At 35.0% G+C, this 16,913-nt stretch overlaps 1 pseudogene; it reads left to right on the top strand.

Moving 5' to 3' along the window:
- The first annotated feature begins 3,239 nt into the window (after positions 1–3,239).
- Positions 3,240–4,532, top strand: LOC149165499 (nematode resistance protein-like HSPRO2 pseudogene; annotated as a pseudogene).
- The last annotated feature ends 12,381 nt before the right edge of the window (positions 4,533–16,913 follow it).

Genomic DNA, 16,913 nt, shown 5'->3' with positions numbered 1-16,913 from the left:
TTTCTTAAGGGCAATTGATCTCTTTTTTCCAAAAAAAAATTACATTCTCCAACACCATTTATCTTGTTGATTCTCGTCTTCTTGGTTGCCCATTCTCACTGACTTAGATTTAACCAACATTGTATTTGGTTGATTCTCTTGTCTTCTTGGTTGCCCATTCTCACCAATTTAGGTTTATCTACCATTGTGTATTACTTGTTGATTCTCTTGTCTTCTTGGTTACCCATTCTGAGTGACTTAGTTTTGACCAATATTGTCTTCCCACGCAAGAGTAGAGACAACCGAGTCATTCTCCAACGACATTCAAGCAACAAACAAGAGAAGATGTTGGAAAGGTGGTGTCGTTAATGTGAAGCGCAGAGGCGGGAAATGCTTAATTAGCACTGCAACCCTTCAATCTGCTCCAACTTCCATCCTAGCTAAACAGTATCATATATACTTATAATAGGTTGGTATATAATGAAGAACCATCTCAAGTAACTATCTCTGTTGATCCACTGATCTTTACTCCCAATGTAATCCAACAGTCTTCTATATCGTTGAGTCATGAATTCAAACCCTTGGGAAGCCATGAAACTTGATTGCTCAAACCTTTCTGCTGACCAGAAGGCACTGCTTGAAGCTACCTACGTGCATATGCAAAAGCTAGACAGTAAACAGAGCATAGGATGGTAAACATTCCATTAAATTTCCATGAAAAGGTAGACCGATATTGGATTCCTTCAATAAACATCAGTCGTCTCTTACATGAGCACTTGCAATGTAGAACCAGCAACTGAACGTTACCCTTTTAAATTATAGGCTCCAACAACCCACAATCATCACCAGTCTCAAAATAGTGAAAAATCATTCCTGAACAAATTAGCAAGCCTTCGAGTTTAACTCCTGGATTTTGTTGATCCATACACTAGTGCTGCCAATTGGATGGATAAAAATTTATGAATGTTGTAATTTACCAATTTTTCCTTCACCAATCCCAAAAACAAAAAAAATACTTCATGAATTAGCAAGCCTTCTTCTTTTCTCCTGGATTTTGTTGATCCATACCCTAGTACTGACAGCTGGATACAAAAACAAACCTTTATGAACGCCCTAGTTTACTAGTCTTACTCTAAAATGAGATTAAGTGTGCCTAATGACAACTATTTCATGGACCTAGCTGGTTTATAAAAGAACATCACAAATCAAGAGATAACAGATGCGTGCAGAAAGAATTCAAATATACACAAAAACAGAGCAAGTTTAGCATCTTTCATGAATTTTCAATAAAAATACACAGCACTGAGAAATTTGATCATCTTCAGTTTAAAATAAATAAATTAAAATTAAACATGCTTCTGCAAATACGAGACGGATTTGTCCATTCATTATAAGTTTTTGGTGTTTTTGATCGGAATCTTGTAAAAAAAAATGATGAAATTTTAATTATATTATATAAAATTAATTAATTAAATTTTAAGAAACTTATACCAAATAAACTGCCACCAATATTCCCAAATCTAATAGGCCATAAATAATAGGAGCAATATCTAACCACAAATCTAATAGGCCATAAATAATAGGAGCAATATCTAACCACAGTTAGATTAAAACAAATATATTATCCAGCAGTAAACACAGACTACCTTTACTTATTAATAACTCGATAGACTCATAAATAAGTCTAGACCCAAATAGACTATACAATAAGGACCTCGTTGCATTAAAAGAATACATCAGTGCGATTCGATAGCATTAAAATTTTCAAGTTCTTTGAGGATATGCGCACCACAACTAAGTCGAGGTTAGTTTACGGGTTAGTGTAAACTAAGAAAAGGTACAAATTCATTAAGAAAAAAAAAATAAAAAATCGATGCATTTTAGTTTTAGATAAATAAAAATGGTGAAAGTTAAAAATAGATTGATTTATTTGTATTGCGTTGTTTAATGAGAAATTGTTTAAATGATTAAAAGTGGTTTGGATTTGGGTAAAAATCTCTGAATTAAGGAAAGACCTAGAAGGTCAACTGTGAGTTCATAGCTCAAAATCAAAGGAGGATAAATACAAGTGCAAAACTACGAAAAAAAGGTAGCTGAGACTATCGAGAAAACTGAGGAAAGACCTAGAAGGTCAACAATAAGTTCACAGTGCATAATTAAGTAGGGTAAATTATAAGTGCAAAACTAAGAAAAAATATAGCTGAAATATTCTTAAATATAGCTGAAATATAGCGATTCCATAAAGTGATTTAAGAATATTTTGAAAACATATGAAATATAGCTGAATTAACATAATATTTTACTAAACTAATTAATAAATATGTAACATAAAATATATTTGAATTACTGAATCTATTAATATACTTATTGAATCAGTAAACTAACTAATAAATCAATTTTTGACAACTTTATCCTCTCCCGGTGAAACTAATCCTCTCTCACATTGATAACTTTTTCATAAAGGGTATCATTATTTGCTTCATTAGATGTCACGAAGACAAAGTGAGAAAGGATACAGTTAATGGAACATATTTTCGATATTGGGGGAATGCCTTTTTATTAAACAATGGGTATTTTATGCTTTATGAGCATACTGAGAATGACTGTTGTTCTTTCTTCGCAGAGGCATTGCAGCTGATGTTACATCATAATTTATTCAACTCTCAGCTCAAACCCAGAGAAAATATCGCTGTTTCTATGTCCAGGATTGAAACCGGAAACCTTTCCGTCGAGATCCTTTTAATGAGTTTAAATATTTACATTAAATATTAACACTTTAGATATTCAGACTAAAATCAGTTGATGAAAGCACTTACAGAGTTTGTCCTTGCCGGACGTGCAACAGTAATGTGCTCAGAATTTAAGTGCCAACAGACCAACCACCGTATATTTAGCTTATATCTATTCACTTTGTTAACTGGAAAAATATATATTTATGTGTTGACATTATTTAACTCTTTTCATTATTTATGTGTTGAGTTTTTATCATCTACATAAAAAGTTGAGTTGCAACAAATAGATATGTTTTTTGTCCAGTAACGTATTATATATAGCTTTTTGATATATTATGGCTTTTTAAATATATCAAGGATTTAAGAACATTTTATTCTATTCCAGTTTTCAAAATTTTAGTGTTTAAAATGTATTTTAGTGTTTATTCTATTATTATGTTATTCTTTTTAGATTATGGTATATGGAGAGCATTAGTGTCTTTACTCTCCTCGTTATGTTTGCAGGGAAAAAATATGTCCTGTAAAAAAATGGCATCCTATTTTGCCTTTGTTGAAGAATCCATAGAGCCCTCCCCCATGGAGTGTGCGGGTTACGAGCAGTATGTGCATCTCCCCGAGCTCAGTGCCATGTGGAAATTCAAGGAATGGCCTGGTTGGTCTAGAGAGGGGTTGGTAAAGGCTGCCTTACAGTCATTGGAGATTACTTTTCAGTTTGTTTCGTCTGTCCTCTGTGACACAAGGACTTACATTGACAAAGAGGAATGGAAGAGAAGGTTTGAATCCTTAATTAGTTCCCAGATTGAGTTGATTTCAATGATTTGTGAAAATGACAAGCAGGTTCCCACTCTTCAGTTGTCAGTAAGTAGTGGTATTCTCTCATGGAAAGTTTTCCATGAGGTATGGCAGAGACCTGGTGCTTTACCTGTGGTTAGCAGAACAAGTGAAGAGAGCTTACTTCCTCGTTTGGGTACATGGAAAAGCACTGAAGCTATGGTTTCTAGAATATGGCTTGCCATTGAAGGCCATATGCAGAGGACTCCCTTCACTTTAGGTCTGGGGGAACCAAATATGTCAGGTAAGCCTCTTCTTGAATATGATAGAATCTGCAAGCCAAGATATTTGCACTCTTTAAAACAACATAAACAGTTCCATAATCTAGAAGATGCCAAACTTTGCAATGTCCTCCAGATCTTTGAGGCGTGGGTATTTGTAGGCCAAGAATTGTTGCAGAGAGTATATGAAAGAATAGACTCTGGGGATTTCGTAGGAGCATCCACAGACTGTTGGATGGTTGAAAGGATGTGGAACATGCTCACAAAAATTGTGAATTTGCTTCTAGTGATGGACCCAGATGATTTCCTTTGCCTTAAACACCAGTTGGCAATTAGCAGCACTAGTACGCTTGCAGGCGCATATTGCCTTCGGTCTGCCCCCCTTAGAGACCTTACAAATGCATGCAAGGAACTAAGGCATCTGGTGCCCAAAGTCATCGGTGTTGAGGCTGATCCAAAGGGTGGACCAAGGCTCCAGGAGGCACTTATGCATTTGTTTCATTCACATGGACTGCGCTCACATAACACTTCAGGTGCTTACCATGTTGCAACAATACATGTTCTGTTGGCCTTCCAGGCAATAGAAGCCGCGGTGAAAAGGTTTTTCTTCTCATATCAGCAGCTGGTAGTAACAACCATGGGTAGCACTGAAATGAAGGGTCCATCATATCTAGGTGCTTGTGATGCCCTACGTCATATATATTTTGAACCACCTTATTTCCCTAGTGTGGATGGTGCAAAGACATTTTTGGGTTACTATTGGCACTAAAAGTTACAACTACGGTGGATGGTACACTGGAAGATCTACAGACAAATCAAGTGAAGTGTACAAGAGAAAGAATAGTGCCTTCATTTTTTCAATGTATTACCCCAAATTCATACATACACTTTTTACATTGACAGTTTTGAGTAATATACATAGAATTATATTGGATATAGGATTAGACTCATTTTTGTTCATCCCCATCAGTAGGAACAATCAATAGAACAGTGGTAGAAATTTGGGATTTTTTTTTTTTTTTTCCCTCTCCAACATGGATAGGATACTAAGGATTCATAGTGTGCAATTCCTCCTTCGTTAAATAGTGTAAAAGATTGTCCAAAATTAAAAAGGTAATTATTAAAATTATTAAATTTTACGAGTTGTTTCTTTTTTTAATTTTTTAATTCTTTACCTAAATTTTATGATGAGTTTAATGATATTTATATAATTCATTATAAATTTTAACATGAAATGTAGTTTAATGCTGTTATTTTTATATATTTTTTTAAGATTTTTTTATTCAGTGTGTGAAACTGAGATAATTATAATTTTAATTTGTTAAGTTTATTTAATGGAATGCATCATAATTTTTTTGATGCAATTTTATTTTATTTTTTTTTTTTTTTTTTTTTTTATCAGATTTTTTGTTTTTTGAGATTTTTTAATTCACTGTGTGAAATTGAGATAATTACAATTTTAGATTATTGAATTTATTTAATGGAATGTATCATAAAAAATTTAATGTATTAAATCTATATCATATTCAAGCTACATTCCTACCATAAATATCCACTCATTTCCAAAGTTTTGAGAAAAAATATTAGATAATGCAGTTCAGATTGACTAATAACATATAATTAGTATAGTTTTTTATCTCTACATTTATTTTACAAAGTACTCTGATACTTCTTCATACTCTACTTTAATTTTCTTGCACATGGCCTTGTGTTATTGCTTAAGATGTCATTTAATTTAACTGAATTTATGGTAAAGGTATAAATTTTGCCTTTAGTTCTTCAATACAAATTTGTTTTAATGAGATTGTAAATTTTAGTCAAATTATTTCTAGTATAGTATCATTTATAAAATACGTTGTTCTTTAATCATATAAGTTTAAATTTAGAACATTGATAATGCATATTGCTTATAATCATTCTCACTCTTAATATCTATAATTTGGCTTAACACTTATCATTTTCTTGCAGATTGACACACAATTCGCTCGCTTGTGCAGAGCCTAACCCCACAGTTTACAAAGAACAAAAACAATCATTGTAATTTTTCTTTCGTGGGTGACTGGCAACCTTTAGTGAATTGCCTTCACCTCTGCAATTTTTTTCCATATAGTTCAGATTGTTTTAATAATCAGTATTAGTAGGGCAATTACTTAGCATTTACTTTAAAATTTTTACATTTCACACATAGCTTAATAACGGGAAAAGTAAGTGGCCATAATCCACACATTTTTTCAATTTGTTTTGCTCTTTTACCGAAGTCAAATAGTTTAATTAGCAAAGGAGTAAGTGGCCCATAATTCACTCATATTTTTTACTAACCAAAGCATCTTTACTTCATTAGCATTGGGACTAGGAACTGATGTTATTAAAGAAAGGGAGTAGCCCCTGCTTCCCTTGCGTCTTTTAGACGATCCTGGGCTTGCATCTGAAATCTTTCTGAAAGCACTAAGTTTTTCATCTCCCTTTTTAGGCTCACATAGTGTAATAGGAAGGAAGTAAGTGGCCCATCAACCACACATTATTTTATTTGCAGGTAAGGAACAAACATAATTTAGTGTAAGTAGACGAATTTGAAAAGGATCATCGAATGTCCACATGACTACAAACTTTGTATGTTCACTATGTCACTTACACACACATTTCACTACACACACTAAGCTACTCTAAACTTTGAACAAAGGGAATCAAGTGTAAAAACCCTTTGTACTTAGATTATTTAAGCTTAATTTTTCACACCATAAGTGAAGGAAGACACGTAAAAGCAATCATAACTTGAACAAACTAAATTTCCCCACATGGGCCACAAAATAATTTATAGTTTAGGTTAGGACTGTTGGGGGTAGGCATCCAATAAGCCGCCATGGTCATGTTACATTTTGAAACATAGAAGTTGTCTTTTAGGGTGCTTCAAATCCTTCAATCAGTCCACGGAAAAGACAACCCAGGCAGCACAGAGACCCGATTCAGAGGGGGTTCGGCTTAGGCTAAGTGCGTGCGGTCCTATATGGGGCTACCCAACCTGTATAGTGCTCGGTACTGATAACCGATTACCAAGAAGCTAAAGACTCGACTGCCTCCGTGAGACGAAGGTATCCTATTGGCCAAATTTTAGGGCATCTTTCCCTATAGGTGGAGGTGTGGGAAGCACTAAAGCCTCATTCAATACCTTGGTTGATTCTTTTCGTTGCTGGAAGCGTCACCAGTTCTTTCGGGACGTAGCCCCAGTACTCGTCATTCTTTGGCTGCTGGAAGCGTCACAAGTTCTTTCGGGACGTAGCCCCAGTACCCGTCATTTTTTGGCTGCTGGAAGCGTCACCAGTTCTTTCGGGACGTAGCCCCAGTACCCGTCACAAAAGATATCTCCACAAGGCCCAGTTACTTATAGAGTGGAAAGGACGAATAGGTCTTCATAGGACCTTTTATCATACGCAAAACAATCTAAAATATTTTCCTTGTTTGATTGATCACATAGCTTAACTTAAAGGGAAAGTAACACTTTATTTTTCAGTTTGCTTTATGTATGTAATTTCTTTTTATACACATTCCTCTCCTCACCACAAAAGTGACACACATTCCATTTTAAGAATACATAAATACTTTACTTTTTCATATTAAGAATAACAAGACAATGCTACACAAAACATTCCATATTAAGTTCTACTAGCTGATATTATAATTACCAAATAATATACTCCCATGGGCAACACATTTAAATTAATTACAATGGGCATGTCATTTAGCATGATTAGGCATGAATTGGATGGAATAATCCACTTTCTTCCTGGTCTCAATAGCCAATTGGACTAGCCAAGACTCCTTATGAATTGTCCTGAGTAAGGAACTCTTCTCGACCACTTATGGGCTTACGTAGTTTGTCCTGGGTTTAACAAAATAGAAATGGATTGGTCATTGATCTTACCTTCCATTTAGATTATTGAGGCCCGATGATCCACTTATCTGTTGTCCATGGATGCATATATGCATAGTGCACACCTCTCCATGTCGTTCACAGTCTCTTCTTCATGTACGTTATACGATCTTGGGCGACTTTGTTGCCATTGAGGGAAGTCATTTTTCCAATGGTTCTCCCACATGCCCAACATTACATAGGCCCTACCCTAAGCTTCTCAATTTCATATTGTGTGGGTTTCATGAACCACTCTTCACTTGCTAATGACATCTCTCTATTGAGGTTCTCCTTTGGCATGAGCGACTGGCTTATGGCTTCCCATTGCTAGCTTCATTCCTTTCCCTTTAAAGTTTGGCTTGACCTTCTCCTCCCAGTCTGTTCTCGCAAATGGACATTTATTAAGTATATGCTCTTGGGTTTCAGCTTCTTTTCTGCATAAGCTACATATTGAGGGCCCATAGAAGCCTCTTTGCTGGATTTTGTCCCATGTCAGAGTCCGCTCTTTGCTCACCAACCATGCAAAAATTGTTACTTTCGGCCACCACTTGCCTTCCCATATTACTCTCCAATCAACAGCTCCTTCCTCCCTTTCCTGTTTCGTTGCTAAATAATACGCTTCTTTTACTGTATAGGTTCCTTTCATAGATTTTCCCCACCTGAGGATATCCCTTCCTGGTCTGATTTTAATTTTCCTCAATTCTACCTCCTTAGTATATAATTTTTCTATATCCTGGTTTATATTTTCATACCATTCCTCTGGCCTCCTCCAAACCTTCCATATATCATTGGACTCTCCCTCTTTCCAGTAATCCCTCACATATTCTAATCCTGCCCTCTTCGCTTTTTGTTGGACTTCTTGTAGGGTTTGTATCCTTGCCAATTTATCTCGCTGCTGCCATCCTTCCTCCCAGAATCTGGCATTGCTCCCCGCACGGATTTGTGTATTGTGCATATGGATGTATAATGATGATGTTTTAATAAGTCAATGCTTAATGAATGTACAATTAGATTCCATGATATTGTGTAAATTTTTGATTTGCAACTTTTACAAAGACCACCACCACCACATGTCAGGTTCATCGTATGGTGATGTTATAGAAATTGCACAACTTAATGTTAATGTTGTGTTCCACAACGCCTATTGCCACCTTTAAAAAACTACCACAAAATTCTCAATTGATGATATTTAAAGTTGATGTTAAAACTATTAAAGTCATGTATAAGTTTAATATTATGCTACCACCCATAAGTCAACATTGTTGAATGGATTTGAGGAGATTTTCTTGACATTTTGGACTTTGGCCTTATGGTAGCTTCTCTCCTCCTTTGTTCCTTTTATGTCTGACCCTTCTACATATCTATGTTGGTTACAAAGATAGCCAAGTGATTGTTGTGTAGTTTTTCCTAAGTCATTTCTTCACATGGGCTACCTTTCCAACCTCTCCACTGTTTCCCAAATTATTGGTGAGTGCCTATGCTCTTGAATTCCTACCAATTTTAGGATGGATGTGATTATTATTGGCATGATTCCTTGAATTTCTTGTGTGTTATGTAAATGAGTTCTTATCTCTTGAGCATTTTCAACTTCTGACTTTGGAAACTCATTTAAAGATGTTTTTATCTCTCTCAAGTGTTACATAACCATTCCCAATCTATAAAGAATCTCGAAGATTCCTCTTCCAGAAGCTTCCAGGATTTGTTTTAACCATTTACCCTCATTAGTTTTTGCTTTTAGGAAAATTTCCCTTTAATTTGCTTTTGAGTGATTTTGATTTGATTGCCTTAGATTTGTTAAATTTGATTTTTGATAAATAGTTTTACATGCTTGATTAATATAGGAAAAATACAAAAATTCTTTTGGAAACAAAGTTTGCTTTGGTAGCATTTGTAGTCTTTTGAAGAAAAAGGAAATTTCGTGAATAATTAGTGGTCATGAGTTGCATGTTTTGAAAAGATAAAGAAAATTGTTTCTTTGATTGTCTTTGTTAAGAAAGTTGTTTTCTATAAAATTTGCATTCTTCCAACTCTCTTAGCTAGGAGATTCATTGAAAAAAAAAAGTAGTGTAAATCATCTTAGGTGCATATTTGTAGTGGTTGAGAGTCGAGTCTACACACCACCAGTTTCATCTCCACTACCTTTTGTCTTAAGAAAGCCATAAAATTAACGCTTAAAGTAAAATCAACTTAGTAACTTTTTATTTACTAGGGCTCTGAAACACCAATATAGATCAGGCTAGTGTCTTGGAGTAGGAGAGTAATAAACTCTCCAAGACAACAAAACCAAACAAGTAGCTTATCTTGTGATAGATTAAATCCAGTTGTTTCATTTATACTCTGGGAAAGCTCCTCTTAAAGGAGAAGCACGAGCTCGTGTCCGAACCAGTGAGGGGATCAATCCTCCCTCGTTGGGAACGACGCCAGACACGCACGTATTACAAACGGTAAACCTCGGATTAACCATTGTCGAGGAGCCAGGGGTCACTTGTCGGTAAACCTTGGATTATTGTCAAGGAGCCGGCAAGGGGATTGAGCTTGATACTCTGCCCTTGCGTGCTGTCGGAGTGTAGACTGTTCCCCCAGGTATACTTGTTGCTGTTGGTAACCTTAGTGACCATAATCTTTAGGATTCTACCGAGGTGACGGTGGAGGGAAGATCCCACTGTACCTGGAGCAGACGTCGGCTAGACTCACTTGGATTTTTCGGGGGGTTCACTTCACTCGAGACGGTTAAAGTGGAGGAACTTGTGCCGGTCTATTCATTAAGCAGGTTGTCGGGGTAACTGTTCCACCCGCCACTTCTGTACTGAATCCGGCGATGTTGGGTTTCATCTCCAACTAGCGCTTTCGGTCCGGAAGGCTACTGTTTGTGCTTGGTTTGATGCCCTAGATTCTTTAGGCGTGTGCTTCAAATTTGTTTGGTTCTTTAGAGACTTTAGGCAGTTTGCTTTGAGATTTTACTTTGTTTGCGTGTGCAGTAGTTAAAAGTCTTTAACTGTGGCGGAATTACCGAGACAGTCCCATAGACTTCGAGGCCAGTCTCCTGAGATTGTTTCCGTGGCCGAATTGTTGAGGACATCCCGTAGAATTCGGGGTGAGGACACAAATTGCGTCTGGGGGGCAACCTCAAGGACAGTATATACCTGTGGTACAATACATTCCTCAAGGTCAACCCCAGCCTCAATATGTACCCCAAGGTCAACCCCAGTATCAGAGCCTTGTTTTGTTCATTTGTTATTAACCTTGGAATTCCCTAGCATTGGTAATCTTCAAGCTTATTACTCTTGATATTGGGGGTTTGTTGGGGACAGGTTTTATGTCTCTCCCTTTCATCCCTATTTGAAGGGACCCATTAACGCACCATCTTATGTGTCAGTGTTAGGCAGTTCCCTTTGACCAATTCCAGCGCAGCGACTCATCACAAGTCGCCCCTCGACAATAACATGGTGGCCCCACCTCCAGAAAGAATTCATATGTCATGCATGGGTTAGTCTAAATTTGTCAGAGATATTTAAGCTTATTAATGACCCAATTTCTTATGATCTTAGTTATCGTACAATGTCATCTAAGATCCCCTGAATATTACTTAATCCCAAAGTGGTTTACGTGAAAAGTATAAAATATTTACTAAAAAATGAGACTTCCATGCTTAGTACGCTATGCATTGATCAAGACCATATTATTTACTCAAGCTAAATTATTTTCAATGCAATTTGTATAGGTATTTTAAGAATGAATAAGTGGGGGAGGATTAACGAGTTGGAAGTTGAAGACCCGGAAGATATGATACAATTTTCAGCAGAAGACTTAACATGGACAGAGATTGAGGGGGACCAAGTTGCAGTTATTCCATATTGTCGACTTGATGATTTCATAAGTGGAGAGGAATCAAATGAAAGTGCACCCACCCAATTTCTTCTTAAGAATCATCGAAGTAACAAAATAGAGGATATCAAAGTCACCAATTACTCAACATTCTTGGAGTACAGTGTGTGAGTCTCTATATGCTTTTTCAAGATATGTGTAATTTTTTCAATATGCATAAATATTATATCTAATTTGCAGTAATTTTTTTACGTACAGTTATTGGTGTTCATATGGTCCACAGTCGACAAGGAGAATTAGGAGTGCATCATCAGATCCAAAGACAACCCGCAATCGACATGAAAGTATTAAAGTTGGTTGCCAATGTCACTTCTTTGTGCGACGACTTGTGATGAGACCAGATGATGCTGTAATAATATATACTGCATGTAGACATATTGATGAATCCAATGTTATTTGTCATGGGACAGATGCAATCGGAAGGTCCATGAGATTCAATTATGCACCACATTTAAGTTGGCATATGCGATCTAGAGTCCAACATTTCGTTAAAAGAGGTTTTAATGTTACAATGATATGGGACAAGTTCATCTCTGATGTGAAGGATGGATCCGGTGAGTTATACACAGGGATACTTCGAGATACCTACATGACAAAAAAAGATATAAGTAACATTTACAATGATATCATAAGGCTAGAGTATGTTAAAGATCAAAGTGATCCAAAGAGTGTGGAGTGCTGGTACAAGGAAAACCCAGAGAGTTTTTTCTTCTACCAAAAACAAGATCTTGTTGAAAATATCCCTTTTATCATAGGCATACAAACAAAGTGGATGTGTTCAATGATGCTGAAATACTCTCACAATAATATTATCTCAATGGATTCAACCTTTAGTACAAATAAGTACGGGGTGAGTACATATTTATCCTAAATCCGATTCATTTATTTAACCTCATATTAATGCATGTATCTTATATAAATATAATTATGCATATTTTTTGTAATGCAGTATCAACTTTACACCTTAATGGTTTTCGACGAACATCACAATGGGGTTCCAATAGCTTGGGTGATATCATCACGCAACACTATAGCTGATCTTTCTAAATGGATGTTGGCCTTACTTGCAATTGGAAACAAAGAGCGACCAGATTGGCATGTTCTTGCCTTCATCACGGATGATGCTACTGCTGAAATTGAAGCATTGAGGTGATGTGTTTATTATTTTTACAAGAGGCATAAAAAATATTGTTAATGTATAATCTCACTAAAAATTATGTTATTGCAGGTCTACGATCAAGTGCAAAGTATTATTATGTGTGTGGCATGTTCGTCGTGCATGGTTGAAAAATGTTGGAAACAAGGTCAAAGGGAGGGAAAACCAAATACGCATTTTTCGTGGATTAGGTGAAATCATGCACATGTGTAAAGATGATGAATCTGTGCGAAAGAAAGTTGAAAGCTTATTTGAAGAATTCAGTGAACAAAAAAGATTTTTGGAATATTTTAGAAATACTTGGCTGTCCAACAACAAAATATGTAAGCTTCTTATTGGTGGTTATAATGACTCTATTTTTCATGTCATATGTATACTTATTAATATATAACTAATAAATTTCTTTCTACAGATATGTGGGCAAAAGCATACAGAAATTTTCCACATTCAAATCAAGATACGAACAACGCCATTGAATCTTACCATCGGTATATCAAGGAAAGGTACCTATGTGAGAAGAACAATGCATGCCACAGAAGGGTTGATTGGTTAATCTATGTTTTGTTGACAAAGGTTGTATTATTTTACAATCATATGCACCGTTTAAAAGAAGCTGGTTTTGTACGACCCAGAAAAATACAGGAACAACTGAATTCATCCAAGTGTAGAGCTAAGAAAATCCCAAATGAAGATTGTGTGCCTGATGAAAAGAGTAATGACTACTGGGTTCGTAGCCAAAATAAGGATACTCGTGACATTTGGTACAATGTCATATATAAGGGTTCTAATCTACACTTCTGCAATTGCAATTGGGCCCTAAATGGAAATATCTGTAAACATGTATTGAAAGTTGAGATGTTAGTGAGTAACACTATTTTGGGTGAAAATGTAGCACCTGGTGTCACTGATCCCACGACAGAAAGGCCTAGAATTTTATTTGATTTGAATGAAACACCTATATTGGTCCCAGAAATCCAAACAGAGCTTTTTCCATGCTTTGATTCTCCTCCCAATCTGAATTATCATAATGAAACAAGCATTGATAATTTAGAGAATTTCTCATACAATGTTGAATCGACCAATGTACGACAAGATAGTGCATTCTCTGAACATGATGAGATGAAACGTGTTAACTCATCAACTCTTGAGAAATTGAGATCCATAATACCTACAAATTTGGAACAGGCATATGCATTGAACAACTTGGTAGACAAAGCATGTCAAGAATACAACAAAATGTTTTTCAATACTATAACTCCATCCAAGATCACTACCAAGAGAAAACATAGTTTCTTGAGTCCAGTAAATAAAAAGAGGCGATGTGGTCGCAAGTCAAAGTCAGGGACAGATATACTACAATTTGAAAGGGTTGGACGAGTTCATGCAAGGAAAAAAAGAATGGATGAACAATTGGAGTCATCTTCTCAAAAACAAGGAAATATGGACCACGCGCCTGAGATAATTCAAGATTCTATTATACCCAATATTGGTATGGAAATTTCATGCTATGCATTGTTTTACGTTAAATGCGATATATTATCATGTTCAACACATTTGCATGACTATACGAACTATTTTTATTGTTACAGCTGAGGGACCCACATCTCACAACATTCCAAGTTGTCGAATTCGTTTATTCGATGAACATGCTACCGAAAAAAGATCTAGCATTGGGAACACTGCTTCAGCGATTAACACCCCAATATCCTCCCCAAGGGTGCTCCCCCCTATTGTTGAACCAATTAAGATGTATCATCGCCCACACCCACCACCTTTTTCCTCCATAAATTCTTCCATGCCTATAACCACCTCTGTAATACCTTCCCAATGCTCACCCCTACCCTTCAATCATCCACCATTCTCATTTTTTCAATCGTCCACCCTTAACATTCCAATTTCCCCCCCTAGGTTAATCCCCCGGCCTACAGTGATTCCCACTATTGTACAACCGGTGGGGGTGTATCGTCGCCCGCACCCACTACCTTTTCCCTATTTCACATCCACCATGCCTTTATCCAGCGCCCCTGAACCATGCCTATATCCGTCACCAAGTGCTCCGCCATCTACCCAGGAAGGGTTGTCTTCTCCATTGCCTCAAATCCTCACGGTGAGAATGAGTATTTGATCAAAATATCATCATGAATTAATGAAATTGATTATATGCCTTTCAATTTTTACAACTAATTGATTATTGTAATTTTTTGCAGAGACATCAATTTGGAAATCCACCTGGGAGTGCCTCATGGGACGAGGGTGACTTAGAGACCCATACGGTAGATCGATCATGATGTTGTTTTTCCATTATGTCATTGATGGGCATGAGATTCCATTATTTATGTTGGAAATGAAGTTCTATTTTGTAAAAAAGAAACATGTATAGTTGGACCTATTTTGAATAAAAAATACATAAATTTATATTTGTGTTTATGACAACATCTCCATTGAATTTTAAATCCTTATGTGGATGCGATGTTATATTCTATCAATGTTACATTACTTTTTGATGAATAGTTGTAACGGATTTTGTTTTTATTAGTTACAAATTATCAAGTTTATAAGTTAAGTTACTTTTATATTTATATCTTATTTGATGTTTAAAATGTAATCTTAAGACTTATACCTCGCACCTCAAGATTAATCTGTCTAAAAATACATATGCCTTTCAAACTTGATACTAGATAAAAAGACAATAACCACACATTACAATCCAATATCGCTTTAAAAATATTCTTACCAAGTCTCTTAACAAATATGTAACCATAGATATTTTTATCATAAGCTACCATACAACAACGACTCTTAAGTATAAACAAAATATATATCGAAAAAAATATGAAAGCTTAAATATATTTTCACATCCTCAACCTTAGAATATTCATTTATTTCTTTACATATGAATTATAGTTTATAGTTTATGTTCATATTCCATATATTTTACATGTGAGAATCAACCCATTTAATAAACATGTACTTGTTATTTAACCTCTTTAACCTTTATTGATTTTTTTTTGTTTTATGGGGTTAAGGGTGTGATTGGAGAAGAGAGAATATTAAGATTACCGAAATAAAATTACAATTGAAATAGTAAGGAAGTATAAAGTTAAAAGTTGTATTTTATAATTTTGAGATGGTTAATATTCTAAAGTGAAATATTGATTTTTGAGAGTGGAAATATCGATGGATAAAAGTATGTATTTGGAATCCAAAAATGTGAATTCCATTAATTTCAAACCTCCAAACTGTGAATTTTGGTTTTTATATTCAAGTCTTTTCTTTAAAACATTGTTTTATAAAAAATGAATAGTATAGGCTGGCAATAAAAAAATTACATAAACAAGTGATTGGCATATACGTAATATTAAATTGAAATAAATAAATCGATGTAATGTTAATTTTGAATATTTTTTTTTTCCAATTTACAACTCCACTAAAATTTAAGAAGATTTGGTTTACTCATCTTGGATAAACGATGATCAAGTGCTCTGTTAAAACACTGCTTCAATTACCCGCCGTGTTAAATTAATATATTGGACATGATGAAGATGTATAACTGTCAAATTTACAAAAAAAAATATTAAGAAGATTTGCTTTTACTTTTTATATATTATCTAAGGTAAGCTCTACAATTTTCAAGGAATACGGTTAATTAAAAACACAACTCAAAGTCAATATAATGATATAATAGTTGTGCAAAGAGGCTCATACTACGATAGAGGTATAATTTTTTCTCAGCAAGAAAAGTATATATATATTTATTCTAAATAATAAACAATGTTGGACGTAATTAAAAACAAAAAAAAATTATACATATTTGGTTAGTTTTAATTAAAAACATTAAAAAACATCAATAATCTCACTCTCTCTTAGCTAAGTTTGTTGTTGATATCACAACCCCATATGAAAGAGATATAGTAAAAATATTTTACTCACTCTTAACAAAAAAATAAAATATTTGGATGCTCATGTGAAATAACATAATATTATATCAATTTTAAAGTTTTAATTAAAAACATCAATAATCTCACTCTCTTTTAGCTAAGTTTGTTGTTAATATTACAACCCTATATGAAAGAGATGTAGTAAAAATATTTCGCTCACTCTTAACCAAAAACAAAATATTTAGATGTTCATGTGAAATAACATAATTTGTATCAATTTTACAAAAAGAAAGTGTCATATATATGTGTGTGTAAAATGCATAA

This window comes from Pinus tabuliformis, chromosome 5_1 (assembly GCF_031772625.1).
Source record: "Pinus tabuliformis cultivar Carrire ecotype Pingquan chromosome 5_1, CPIR1, whole genome shotgun sequence".
NCBI classification, from domain to species: domain Eukaryota; kingdom Viridiplantae; phylum Streptophyta; class Pinopsida; order Pinales; family Pinaceae; genus Pinus; species Pinus tabuliformis.
This window is presented reverse-complemented; position numbering and strand designations above follow the sequence as displayed.